At 42.3% G+C, this 14,373-nt stretch overlaps 1 protein-coding gene across 10 annotated transcripts in view; it reads left to right on the plus strand.

Moving 5' to 3' along the window:
- LOC125432449 (FRAS1-related extracellular matrix protein 1-like) overlaps positions 1-14,373 on the plus strand; it is a 189,590-nt gene that overhangs the window by 74,636 nt on the left and 100,581 nt on the right. The gene's annotated exons all lie outside the window — the stretch shown is intronic.

Below are 14,373 nucleotides of genomic sequence, written 5' to 3' on the forward strand. Positions count from 1 at the left end.
ATCGGGCACCGGAGCACCACATCACCCCTCTCCCCGCTCGCCACTCTGTTTGCCTTCCTTGCTGGCGCAAGTGCCACTTATATTGGTAGGGTGGGCAAACACATCAGTCCAGACCTGCATCTTTCCTACAGCCCATTCTGCTCCCCCCCTTCTAGTTTGGGCTGTTAGTGTCTTAGAGAGAAGACAGGGTTTAGTTTCTCCCAACTGCCTTCCAAGTTGAAGCCTGTTCATTTTGTCTCATAGAATTTCATGGGAGCCGTGGATAATACAGCCAATCCCAGTAACTGAGAAGTGATGACTGCACAAGGGCCCTGGGTGGGGTGGCGAGTTGTTTACTGATTTCTTTACTTGCTACATGTATAGTCTGCCTTTCTTATAAAAACTTAACATAGATAGCTAGTATGGAAATAGCATATCAGAAAACCTGACAATATCTTACAGTAGTCCTTCTTCAACACCTTTTTCTCTTGTGGCTAAGGCAAGCCTTAAATTCCTATTCTGTCAGTCCCTGAAGGGACCATGTTGGGGAAGATGCTTTGTCTGTTGCTTGATTTATTAGGCTTCCATCAGTAATTTGTTGCATTGTTCTATGTAACTCTTATTGCTCGTGAATCATCCTGACTTTGCATGATAGGAATTACCCTACTCCTGAGTATTGGAAATCCATACATTACAACTCAACTGCCAAAGAGGAAGAGAGTAACAAAGTGGTGTGGGTAGTAGTGGTAGTAGTGGTACAACTACTGAGCAGAAAGCTTTGGCTGATACGAGTTTAACATATAGTTGGGATCATTCTCATTGAGAATGCTGCAGTATCTATTATCAGTGACCACTGAAATAAAACTAGATATACATTCAAACTAGCATATTGCTCTGACAGATTTCCCCACGCTGACCCTGGATCCACCCATGGTAGTTTGGTGTTAACCCCTATAGAATAAACTATTATAGTTCTGAGCATTCTGGCGTACTACAGCAAAGCACTTTGAGTTGGGCTGGTTTTTGAGAACAGTGTCAATACACTGATGCTTGACTTCGATTAATTAAATTGATTAAGAAACATGGACACGCATTCCTCAGATCTTTTGCAGACATGAGGTGAAAGGGGAATGGAACAATAGTTCTGAACGTTTTAGAATACCCCTTTTGCAGTTTTTTAGATAGCATCTGCAAGAAACTAGGTTTATATTATATGAGCTGCAGATGGCCTCTACTGGAAACCACGGTTCACTACAGCAATTTGCTTTCAAGAATGAAACATTTTTCCACTATTTTATTCCTTTTTCTGCAATATTTTACAAAAGAACCAGAGAGAAAAGGCACTTACAAAGCTGTGACTGTGACAAACTGTACATTTGCAAGGATTATGCTTTGATTTTCTCACCTATCACTTATGTCACTCACTGCATTTAACTCTGTAAAGGTGTCTATACATCAAATATAGAGACATTTCCCATTTCCGTTACTGATTCTTCAGTGGTTGAATGGAAAGTTCTATTCTGAAAGTCAAATCAAAATGTATGTTTAAGCAGGTGAGGGAGTGGAGAACCTGTAGTTTAACTATATCACAGTATATCTTGTGCTAACACAATTACCCACAGTCATCTATAGTACACAAATGGCAATCATGGCAGGAGTGGGGGACCAGCTAATAGGGGTAGGGAGAGAAGGATGACCCAGACTCATGTGCTGGGAAGAATTGGCCACAAATTTATTGATTCAGTTTCTTCAAGTCATGGTGCAGCATAGACTGGGGACAGTGAGCATGGTTGACAGCTCAACTGCTGTTACCACATTTCCCGACCCACCTGTGGGGGTAGCCAAGGGCAGAGGACTGGTATTAGGACTGAAAGTGGTAGAAACTGCTATTTCTAGCCTTCACCACCCTCCTGGAATGTAAACAATGTGTCAGCTCCAAGGTTGGCTGTCCTGCACCCCACCCCATCCCAGAAACCATTAAAGGGACTCACCTTTTGGTCTTGTAGGGAGCCTACCCTGAAGAACATGTTCTGTTCCCCAGCCAATGCTTAAATGTCTCAGGAGGTAATCAGCTTAGCTTGCTGGGCTCCACCACTAAACCAAAAGAATCTGAATATGCTCACCAATCCAGTTTACAGCTCCCCAAACTATATGTTGTTGCCTTTTGCATGGTGGTGTACTATATCTAGTATACAAATTCTGTGAGTGCAGCAGTTAGATATATGGGATAAACTACATAAGCTGACGCACTCTAGCTGTCACAAATCAACTAAATCATGTTTCTACATTCATAAACATATATTATTAATCATCTTTTATATCTCATCAATCATAATCACTATACTATATCCAGCCTGCAAAAACTACTTCTCTTGTGGGAAAGTAGTGGGTGCTCAGTTCATCCCAATCCATGGGCTAAAAACAAGGTCCTAAGTGCTTTGGAGAGGTGCAGTTCATCCAGCTGCAAATACTTCTACTTAGGGGAGAAGTTCTGGGTGCTCAGTCACTTTGATTCCATAGGCTAAAACAAAATCTTAGAGTGCCTGAGAGTTGTATTCCATCTGGTCTGCAAAACCTCCTCACATGTGGAAAAGTCCTGGGTTTTTGATCACTTCCAGGTTAGACTACTGTAACTTGCTCTACGCAGGCCTTCCCTTGCAGCTAATTTGGAAATTGAACCTGGTCCAGCATGCAGCCATGAGGCTTCTCACAGGAGTCTCTATACGGGATCATATCTCCCCTGTGCTACACCATCTGCACTGGCTTCCAGTTGAATACCAGATCATCTTCAAGGTATTGGTACTTACCTGGGGCCCTCATATCTGCAGGGCCATCTCTTCCCCTATGTCCCCACTCAACCCCTGCAATCTTCAGGGGCCAATTTGCTGGAGGTCCCTGGCCCCTCTATAATGCAGTTGGCCTCCATCCGGGCCAGGGCCTTTAGTGCCTTGGCCCCAGCCTGCTGGAACACTCTGCCTTCATCTATTCGGACCCTGTAGGACCTTGAGCAATTGTTCCACTGGGCCTTTGGGGGAGACAGTGGCTGATGGGTGCCAACCCCTATACCTGTATGATCTGTATGTTTTACTGCTTCAGGATACAGAGCTATTTGTCATCTGATGGCTATGTTAGATTATGTGATGGGTTGCTTTTAATGCTTTATAATGTTTTGTGATGTTTTTAACTGGAATGTTATACTGTACACCGCCCAGAGTCCTCCGGGGGTGGGCAGTTTAGCAAATCCAAGTTATTTATAAATAAATAAACAAAAAACAAACAAAAAACAAATAAGTAAAATATTATCATTGCTTGGTTTTAAATCACCTTGCAGAGAAATATAGCAGCCACCATAGGGATAAACCTTTTGCAGCCTTCCTCAATCTGAAAAGTGCTTTTGATGTGATCTCCATGGATCTTCTCTGGCATAAGCTATTACGTACAAAAATAGATCGTTGTCTTTATGCACTTGTACACAGTTTATATTCTAATACAAGCAGCAGAGAATGCCACAATTCTGAAGGCCTCCTAATCCTGGAAATTCCATCTAATAGAGGGGTCAAACAGGGCTGTGTTTTAACCCTTATCTGTTCAATCCATTCATTAGTGATCTGATACCACATCTTCTGCTGGTTAAAGGCTACTGCCCCACTTTGAACTCGCAAAAGATCCCAGTGCTATTATATGCGGATGATGCGGTGCTCCTATCACGCACAAAAATAGGTCTTACTCAACTTTGTTGTGCATTTGCCACATATTGTACCCAGAGTGCTTTGGAAATAAACTACTCCAAATCGAAGATATTGTTTTTTGCCAAATGTTGGAGACCTAATATTTGGAAGATAAATGGACATGTCATTGAACAAGTGCCCTCTTTCCGTTATCTTGGGGTGACATTCCATTTTAACCAAAAATAGTAGTCCCATCTGAGGCAAGCCAAAACTCTTGCACTCCGTAACACTGCCGCAATAATGCAATTCTTCTTTACCAAAGGAGGCCAACTCGTTCCATCTGCTGTTAAAATCTTCATAACAAAATTACTCCCCAAAATCCTGTATGGTGCTCCCATCTGGGTTGGTGGTCCCATTAAATAACTTGAGAAAATTCAATCTAATTTTCTCCGCAAACTGTACAGCTTACCCAACTGTGTTGCATATGACAGTATCTATCTAGAGCTGGGCCGATATTTCATCATATCCAAAATCTGGTTACTAACCTTGAAATACTGGCTTTGCCTCCATTTTAGAGCTAAGCCTGACAGTTTAATACAGCTCATGCTAGCCGACCCTTTCCATTCCACATGGGACCAGCTAATTCTTAACAGAATTAACACTCTAGGGTGTTCCTTGGACTACTTTATGAACTTGGATGAACAGCAATCTTTAAAATTTTTAAAAGAAAGAGTACTCGGTTTGGGAAATCAAACACTTTAATCTCTGGTAAACAGAGTTTGTTCTTCCTTGAGTTATGGAATCCTTCCTTTGAGAGGAACACTGCCAGCATATTTCATCAACCTCACTTCACCAGCTATGAGACGATCATTTATGCAGGCCTGGTTAAATGTTCTTCCTTCCGCCGTCACGTGGGGAAGACTTTCTCAAGTCCCTTTACAAGAAAGACTATGCAAATATCCCCTCAAGCAAGCCAAGACCACTGGACATATTCTATTGCACTGTATTAATCGTATCAAGCAGAGATTATTCTTCGAGCCCCTCATAAATAGTTGTCTACCCATCTCTGATAAGATTCGGCTGCTTCTAAATGACTGCAATGTTAGATGAACTGAACATGTGGCAAAAATGTTGGTATCTATTTCATTAAGTACATGCAAACCAAATAACTGATTTCAATATATTTGACCTTTTTTTTCTTTTTTTACCTATGCCATTAAAGGTTATAAAATGTGTTCTTTCTTTGTGTCCAGATTATCCATCCATTTACGGATCTGGGAAGCCCTAAATAATGTATTTTATGCTCACATCCATATTTATTTACAATGGCATCATCAATGTACAACTTAACATAAAATGGGGGACTGATCCCTGCCTTAATGAACATATAATTTACATGTCAAGAGTATGGAAGACAACAAAAGGAGAGAAGACTGAAGAAAAGCTAGAGTATAAGATAATACAAGACTAATGTATGCAAATATTTTCATACAAGTATTTTCAACTGAATGTCAGGACTAAAGCAAGAAAAGGAAGAGGAGGAGGAGGAGTTTGGATTTATACCCCACCTTTCTCTCCTGTAAGGAGACTCAAGGTGGCTTACAAGCTTCTTTCCCTTCCTCTCCCCACAACAGACACCTTGTGAGGTAGGCGAGGCTGAGAGAGTTCTGAAGAACTGTGACTAGCCCAAGGTCACCCAGCAGGAATGCAGGAGTGCGGAAACACATCTGGTTGACCAGAGAAGCCTCTGCCACTCAGGTGGAGCAGTGGGGTTATGTAGCTATTGTGGGAATAAGTAAGGGGAGGGGATATTGGAGAATCTAAACATATTAAAAGGAAGACCCCATTCAAAGGCTGAGGTGGCTGGGGACAGCACCACGGCCACACTACCCCACCACTTCTAGAAGGCTTTTTCTGTGGGAGACAGGGAAAAAAACCCTTCCTAGCTGCCTGCAAGCCCTCCGTGGATAACAAAAGTCCAGGATTCCAGCTCCAGTGCTCGCAGTCTGGGTGGACCTGGGTGGCAGCCAATTATAGTTGGCTTCGCCCTGGGAACACCTCTGGAATGCTCCCACTGTCCCAAAAGGGATCTGCAGCCGCATGGGAATGCTGATGTGGTGCCCATCACAGGATCTGACCATTCTAGAGGGCTGCAGTGTCTTCCTGCCAGCAGTTTTGGCCTTCCACTGGCATAAGTGCCCCAGGGAGGGCAAATCTGCCAACACAGGTTCATGCCACATCCAGAGGGCAATTTGTATGAGCAGGTGCAGATTGACAATACACTTTGCATACTGAAAACTGTACATCAGGCCACAACAGACATGCAAGTTTTTCATCCTATGGAAAATGAAGTGATTAGGTGTCAAGCCCTGGATCTGAGACCAAACAAGACTCCAAAACCATAGGTTCAAAAGACTTTATTGGAAAGCATCAGTGGCTAGCAGAAAAAAAGCCAATTCTAAATTGTCTTTTCCCAAATCCCAATATATCACCCCGCAGTGCTCATCTGCCCTCCCATCTTTCCCGCACTATCCAACTACAAAGGAAAGCTGTGAAATGGTGAGACAGAACTCCAAGACCAAAGGAAGAGTTAAACAGCCATCTGGCCTGAGCACCCCTACTTGTTTCAGCTAAGCAGACTCCTCGCTCCCCCTCCCAGTTGCAAACAGGCTTCCCCGATGCCAGACTCCCTGGGAAATACATGTACATAAGGTTAAACCAGGTCTAAGATTATGGATTTGCTGGCGCATCACTCCCACCTAGTCCTTGAATAGAATTAAACTTTTGTTCAGAAGAAAACTGACAAGACAATCAAATTTCACTAATTTAAAAGCAAGAATATTGCTAGGAAAAAAACACTGAAATTCATCCAAGAGAAGAATTTTCTGATTGACTTAATAGAACATCTTCAAGAATAAGCATGTGACTACTGGTTTTCACAACAGAAATCAGATTCTGATTTGATGTTCCAATATCAGTTTCAAGCACGTTTGGCAGATGCATATTAGCATATGGAAATCCAGCCTCATGTTCTCTGCAGTGATCAGGCAGGGCACTATGGAAATCTTGATCTAAACAAATGCAGAATTTTAATTTCATGAACATATGATTTAGCTGTGTGCTTTGCACTCTTGTGGCTTTACCTCGCCCTCCGAAATCTAATTAAATTTGTTGCATATAAGAGTGCCTTCAGATCCAAGGAAACTAAGATGTAGGTAAAATTGGCCTTCCAAAGATGACTTATTGAGGAAAATTTTATTTTACAACCTGGCAAAACAGTGGTTGGTCATCTATGAAACATTATATTTACTGAATAAACAACAGGATTTTTATATGCCTTAAAAATGCTCAAAGGTATGGCTGTTTAAGCTGTCACTGCTTCCCTCCCTGCCCGAGCCAAGCAGTTGTTGTGGCTGCCAGATTGCCTGCTGGCATAAAAACTGGAGAGGACTGGGATTTAATTATAACATTTGAATTGGAAATACATGTACAGAATAATATTTTATAATTTTAAAATTTCAGTTTTGTTGCCAAATCAAAATTTCTGATTTTTTACTTAGTAGTAGAGCGTCTGCTTCGCATGCAAATGATCCCAGATTCAATCTGTAGCATCTCCAACATTTACAAAAGGATCAGATGATGACTGTCCTTGAGACCCTGGATCACCACAGCCAGTCAGAATGTTGACCTTGATGTAATGGATGGACTGACTCAGCTATAAGAAAGCTTAATGTGGAGGTATTTTTAATGGGCAGTATAGGATTGACCATTCTTGTCTCCCACCCATTCAATATAGGAAAAGGCGCTGGTAAATTATCTCCCTCATCTCTTTCCTCAAAAAAGATAATAGATTCATAAACTCAAAAGATCTTTTAAAGCCAGTGTGGTGTTGGACCAGGATTTATGAGAGCCAGGTTCGAATCCACACTGTGCCATGGAAGCTTGCTGGGTGACTTTGGGACAGTCACACACTTCTAGCCTAACTTACCTCACATGGTTGTGAAGGTAAAATAGAAAAGATGAGAACACTGTAAGCCATGTTGGGTCCCTATTCCAGAGGGGTTGTAAATGAAGTAAATAAACACATTTAATTGATTTAATATTAGTATTATATAAAGGTGTGTTTCGAGAGAGAGAAATCATTATAATTTTGGATCCAGAATTTGAGTGAAGTGGGTGGAAATCATAGTATTACTATAATTATTGGTTGTCATGTAGGACATAACTGATGTGGGTTTTGAATCTGTGTTTTGAGGTTCTGGATTTTTGGGACCATTATTTTCAATGGGAAACCAATATGACAGACTTGGGCAGCTGTTTTTAAATACAATGGCACCAAATTTACGCAGAACACAAACCTTTCTCTAAGGACTCTCTAAATTTCAAGCTGAAAGGAGAAAGGGGATTGATTTTTCAGACCCCTGAAGTAGGTTCCTCTCAGCAGAAGAGCACTTCTCATGTCCTGTTTTTTCTTTAACAAAGTAAAGAAGGTCTTCTTGACAGGAAATCTCTCTACCCACTCCTTCCTATACTTGCAGTCTTTGAAAATAGTTCACACTTTTTAAAAAAACTGGTGGGTGTGGGTGTGTTTGTTACTGCATATTATGAATCAATAATCCATTGCTATGAGACATATGTCTTCACGTTGGGCATCCACTGTAGGGATACCTTATTAGTAAATAATAGCATTACTGTGTAAGGAGTTCAGCCAGAAACAACAATTTTCATGTATATTTTTAATGTTGTATCACATAAACCTTAATTTCCTTGTTCGTATCAAAGTTTCAAGAGAATGATCACCTTTGGTTAGTAAAGTTGCCAGATAATTTTGGAAGGCAATCCAACTAATAACAAGCAGATTCCTTTTTTGGATTCAGTTTATGTTGGAAGCTGAGTAGAATACATCACAAGAATGCAACATGAGAAAAATGCAAGGATAAATGGAATTCTTATCTCAAGCCAGGGGCGTAGCTAGGGAAAATGGAGCCCCGGGCAAAATCTGAGTTTTATGCTTCCATGGGCAACCACTCCTCCTCCCCACTCATGACCAAAGCGCCACCTTCCCCTCTACTACATAAACCTAAAGAATGATTTTTGCACCAGCTCATCTCAAAGAAACCACCCATCACATAGAACATGTCTCAACTCACAAATCTGAACACAGCAATGTGTCACAGCACACAGCAGAGATTACAATTTTGGACAACATTTTCAAAATGCTTTCAAAATGTTTAATAACTGTTATAACACTTAAAAGTATTTTAAGTGTCATATGACTTAAAGTATTTTAAGTGTCACATGACTTAAAATGCTTTCAAAATGTTTTATTACTGCTGTGAATAATGTTTTATTACCCTTCACTCATTCCTTTGCATTTCTCCCAAGCATTGCCAGAAATAATAGCCAATTTGGATTAATATCAAACCTGGCTCCAAATAAGCCACAGTACAAGCAAGCCCTTGAATTTCTGTATTTCTCCCCTTCCTCTGAAATGCCTATTTCAATTACTTCTGGACAGGGAGGGATACTTAGGATCAGAATCCCAGGTTTCCAGATGTTCAGGGAATCCATAGAATTTATCAGTTTTCTGGCTCGGGCATGGCCAATTGGCCATGCTAGGGGCTGATGGGAATTGTAGTTCTGAACATCTGAGAGCCGCAGGTTCCCACCCTGCCTAGAGACAGAGTAGGAACCTGCTGACTCAGATGTTCGAGACTACAATTCCCATCATGCCTCTGTCAGCATAGCCAATTGGCCATGCTAGTAGAGACTGATAGAGGTGTGGTTCCTGAACATCTGGAAACGCCGGGCTACTCTAGAAAGAATAATTTCTGCATGCTCTTCAAACTTATTAGGATAAAGATATATAGTGGCAAGATAAAAAGAATGATGATAGTAGCACAGAGTTGGTAAGTTCCATAGAACCCACATATTTCACTCTGGTTGAAAAAAATGTTTAAAAAAAATTAAAAAATTGGATAACATCCTAAAAAATGCAATTTAGAGCCCTTATTAACTAATTAAAGTAACAGTTTCCTTTGATAGTTGTATGCTACTCAAAATATGCCAAGACACTTCTAGAATACAACTCCTTAACAGGTAGAGACCCTCAGGACAAGCATAGTAATAAAGTTCTTTAATCCACAGCAACCAAAGAACATATTCAAACAAGCAGAATTAATTCCAAAGCACTTCAAAGATGTATATGGTTTACTCTTGATGGTTACAACAAAAGAAAAACAGTATATATTGTGTAGAGAAGGACAGTACCAGTATTTGGCACACACATGACCATTGTTCTATATTTTTGTAATACACATAAAAAATATTATTTCCAGCAAGCTGTATTGTTTATTACAGCAACCGCCTCCTATATATAAATTCAGAGAGGGTTGGATCCAAGCTTTCTGCAAACTATTCTCAGTTCACTTTTTTTTGTACAAAAGGTCTTTGCTTATTTTTTCAGAAGCTTTTTTTTGCAGTTTGGCCTCTTGCCCGGCTTACTCCCAGAACGTCAGAGGAATGCCAGGAATAGAATGTAGATGTGGCATGGGGATTGCTTCCACAAAGAAAAAAATCAGCAGTAATCTCCTCTTACATGAGCTTTTCCCTTTGCTCATATAATGGAGGTGCTCAAGGTGGGGGAGGATTTCTGCCAATTCCCCCTCTTCATAAAAGGAAGTCAGCTACAAAGAGTGCTTCTGGAACTGAAGCATCCCAGAAAGCACACAAAAGATTTTAGTTTTTCCTTTCATGGAGGAAGAAGGTCATCTTTTAAAACTTACCAGGGCAATTTTGAGAAGGGTATGCTGCATGCAAGATCTGTTCTCCCAGCTAGCTCCATCCCAGCCCTTTTGTCAGTATTCTAGCCCATCCCCTTCATGAGACAAAACTGAAACTAAAAGGAGCCAATGAGAAGAAGGCTCATTTGCATACAGGCTCTGATGGTACTGGGGGACAGTTTGGAGGAAAAACCCTTTTGCGGGGCAGAAAGGGATGACGACAGATTATAAAAGAGAGATTTTCAGATGCCCTGAAGATACTGGGAAACTATAAAATGAAATTAGGACTCACAATAACTTGGAAGGCTCACTGCTCATGGAGACTTAAATACCCAGCTGAGCAAGTTTTTAAAAATAGTTAGATACCCTGTTTCCCCAAATATAAGACATCCCCGGAAAATAAGAAATAGTAGAGGTTTTGCTGAAGTGCGAAATATAAGGCATCCCCCAAAAGTAAGACGTAGCAAAGTTTTTGTTTGGAAGCATGCCTGACGAACAGAATACAGAAATATAAGATATCCCCTGAAAATAAGACATAGCGCATCTTTGGGAGCAAAAATTAATATAAGACACTGTCTTATATTTGGGGAAACACGGTAAAAGGAGAGCCTACCAGAGCAGGCAAGGAGGACAACAAGGGAGGAGCCGAGGAGACGACGGCAAACGAAGGAGCAAGGGCGAAAGGCAGCCAGGAGGGGAGGGGAGGGGCAGAGGGAGGTGATCTGCTGATTTTGCGCCCCCATGTGACTCCCACGGAGCGTGCCCGGGTCATTTGTCCCCGGATGTTCCCGTGGGAGCTTCGCCACTGTCTCAAGCAGTGGTGGTAAAAGTGATAGCTGAAAATAGAGAGCAACCCAAATTAAATTCTCATCCAAAATTAGGTGAGGGATATGCCATACTTGCATTAGTTTCAGGGACTTTGAGGGTGTAAACAGGCATGTGGACAGGGGTGAACCGGTGGACATTGTCTACTTGGATTTCCAAAAGGCTTTTGACAAAGTTCCTCACCAGAGACTGTTGAGAAAACTCAGCAATGAAGGAATAAGAGGGGAAGTCCTCCTATGGATTAAAACTGGGACGAGAAACAGGAAACAAGGTGGGTGTATTAGGAGTTCTCACAATGGAGAGATGTCGGGAGTGGTGTCCCCAAGGATCCGTTTGGGATGGTATGTTTAACCTATTCATAAATGACCTGGAAGTAGGGGTGGGTAGCGTGGTGGCCAAGTTTGCAGATGATACCAAATTATGTAGGGTGGTGAGAACCACAAAGGATTGCGAAGAGCTCCAAGCAGACCTTGATAAATAAGGTGAGTGGGCTCAGAAATGGCAAATGCAGTTCAATGTAGCTAAATGTAAAGTGATGCACATAGGGGCAAATCCAAACTTCACATACACGCTACAGGGGGTCCAGTGCTATCAGTCACAGACCAGGAAAGGGATTTAAGTATGCCTTAGTTGATAGTTCCATGGGAATGTCAACTCAATGCATGGCAGCTGTGAAAAAGGCAAAACTCTATGCTGGGGATCATTAGAAAAGGAATTGATAATAAAACTGCAAAGATTGTCATGCCCTTATATAAAGAAATTAGTGCGACCACACTTGGAGTACTGTGTCCAGTTCTGGTCGCCGCATCTCAAAAAGGATATTGAGGGAGATAGAAAAGGGAAGAAAAGGTCATCAAGGATGATTGAGGGACTGGAGCACCTTCCCTATGAGGAGAGGCTGCAGCGTTTGGGACTCTTTAGTTTGGAGAGGAGGCGGCTGAGGGGGGATACGATTGAAGTCTACAAAATTATGCATGGGGTAGAAAATGTTGACAGAGAGAAATTTTTCTCTCTTTCTCACAATACTAGAACCAGGGGGCATTCATTGAAAATGCTGGGGGGAAGAATTAGGACTAATAAAAGGAAACACTTCTTCATGCAACGTGTGATTGGTGTTTGGAATATGCTGCCACAGAAGGTGGTGATGGCCACTCACCTGGATAGCTTTAAAAGGGGCTTGGACAGATTTATAGAGGAGAAGTCGATTTATGGCTACCAATCTTGATCCTCTTTGATCTGAGATTGCAAATGCCTTAACAGACCAGGTGATCGGGAGCAACAGCCGCAGAAGGCCATTGCGTTCACATCCTACATGTGAGCTCCCAAGGGCACCTGGTGGGCCACTGCGAGTAGCAGAGAGCTGGACTGGATGGACTTTGGTCTGATCCAGCTGGCTTGTTCTTATGTTCTTATGGAAAGTGAGAACAAGAGACTAGATTGAAAAGTACAGCCACCTATGTCCACACAGAAAAGGGAGCAATCTCTTCACATAGTGAAATATAGGGGTATGCATTCAGCAAAGCCAAACGGAAAAAATACTCTGAAAAATACCTTATTTGTTTGTTTGTTGTTCAATTTAATATTCAGCCCACCCCTTAAAGAAGGGGGGGTTATTTTGAAAAAATGGTGATGATTGAAGAGAATCAAAAGGCAGATCCCAAATAATGTCATTTTTTGGCATTATTCAGGCTATTTTGGCACTGCTGCCATTAAAAAAACCTTTCCCTCTTCAAACGCTTGGTTTGGCTGAGCCCAGCATTCAGCTCTACACTGCCACTGAAGTTCACATGAGCTTGAAGCATTCAGCTCTGTGACATCTGGTGCTTCTGAGCTCAGGTGGAATTCAGAGGCAGCTGGGAGTTTGGTGACTTGAGTTTAATAGATTCCCTCCCAAAAAAAATTAAATTCCTAAAAAAAAAGTCAGTATGGGAATTTGGCTTTTTGGTGGAAGGGGGTTGAAAATTTCAAGGACTATTAAACCCAAACCTGAAAGATACAGGAGGAAAATGGTGCACACCTGTAGTGAAATCATTCTGTACATATTCAGAGACAAGGACATAGGCAAAGGGGGGGGGTTCTTGGGGTCAACCCCCCGATAACATGTCTGAAGTTCCGCCCCCTGTTTGTTGGTTTTTTGTATTTTAGTATTTTTTCAGTTTTTGGCCTGCAGGGGGCGCAGTTTTTAGGCTAGCAGCACCACAATTTCAGAGATTTTTTGGGAGATTCTCCTGATGATACTACCCAGGTTTGGTGAGCTTTGTCTCAGGGGATCCAAAGTTATGGACTCCCAAAGTGGGTGCCTGATCCCCCATTGTTTCCAATAAGAGCTAATGGAAGATGGGGCTACACCTTTGAGGGTCCATAACTTTGCCCCCCCCTGAACCAAACTTCACCAAACCTGGGAGTTATCATCAGGAGAGTCTCTTACTGATACCACCTAGGATTTGTGAAATTTGGTCCAGGGGGTACAAATCTATGGACTCTCAAAGGGGGTGCCCCATCCCCATTGTTTCCAATGGGAGCTAATAGAAGATGGGGCTACACCTTTGAGGGGCCATAACTTTGGACCCCCTGGACCAAACTTCACCAAACCTGGTTGGTATCATCTGTAGAATCTCATAAAGATACCCTGAAAGGTTGGTGCTGATAGCTTTACAATTGCACCCCTGACAGCAGGCACCCCCTAAATTTCCCCAGATTCTTCTTTTAAATTCACCCCCTTCAGCATGGATTTAAAGGGAGAATCTGAGGTCCCCAGATTCTCCCTTTAATGTGGATTTAAAAGGAGAATTTGGGCTCTCCAGTTTAAACACCATTGAAAGTGATGCTGTTTGGGGGTGGATTCTAGAATCACAGCGGCCGCCCATTGGGGGGGGCGCAAAACTCAGATTTTGCACTGGGCTCCATTTTCCCTAGCTATGCCTCTGTCCAGAGGGGAGGGCAGAAGGGCCTGCCGGCTGGGAACCCAGTTGGGGGAGGGCGGGGGAGGGCAGGGCAGGGGAGTCTGCCATCCCCGGCCTTGGAGAACTGCTTTTATAAGCACTCAGGCCGGAGGTGGGCCTTGGGGAGGCGTGGCCATGCCCCAGGGGTGGGTGGGGGCATGGCCCTGCCTCCAAATC

The sequence above is a fragment of the Sphaerodactylus townsendi genome, linkage group LG05 (assembly GCF_021028975.2).
Source record: "Sphaerodactylus townsendi isolate TG3544 linkage group LG05, MPM_Stown_v2.3, whole genome shotgun sequence".
Classification (NCBI taxonomy): Eukaryota; Metazoa; Chordata; class Lepidosauria; order Squamata; family Sphaerodactylidae; genus Sphaerodactylus; species Sphaerodactylus townsendi.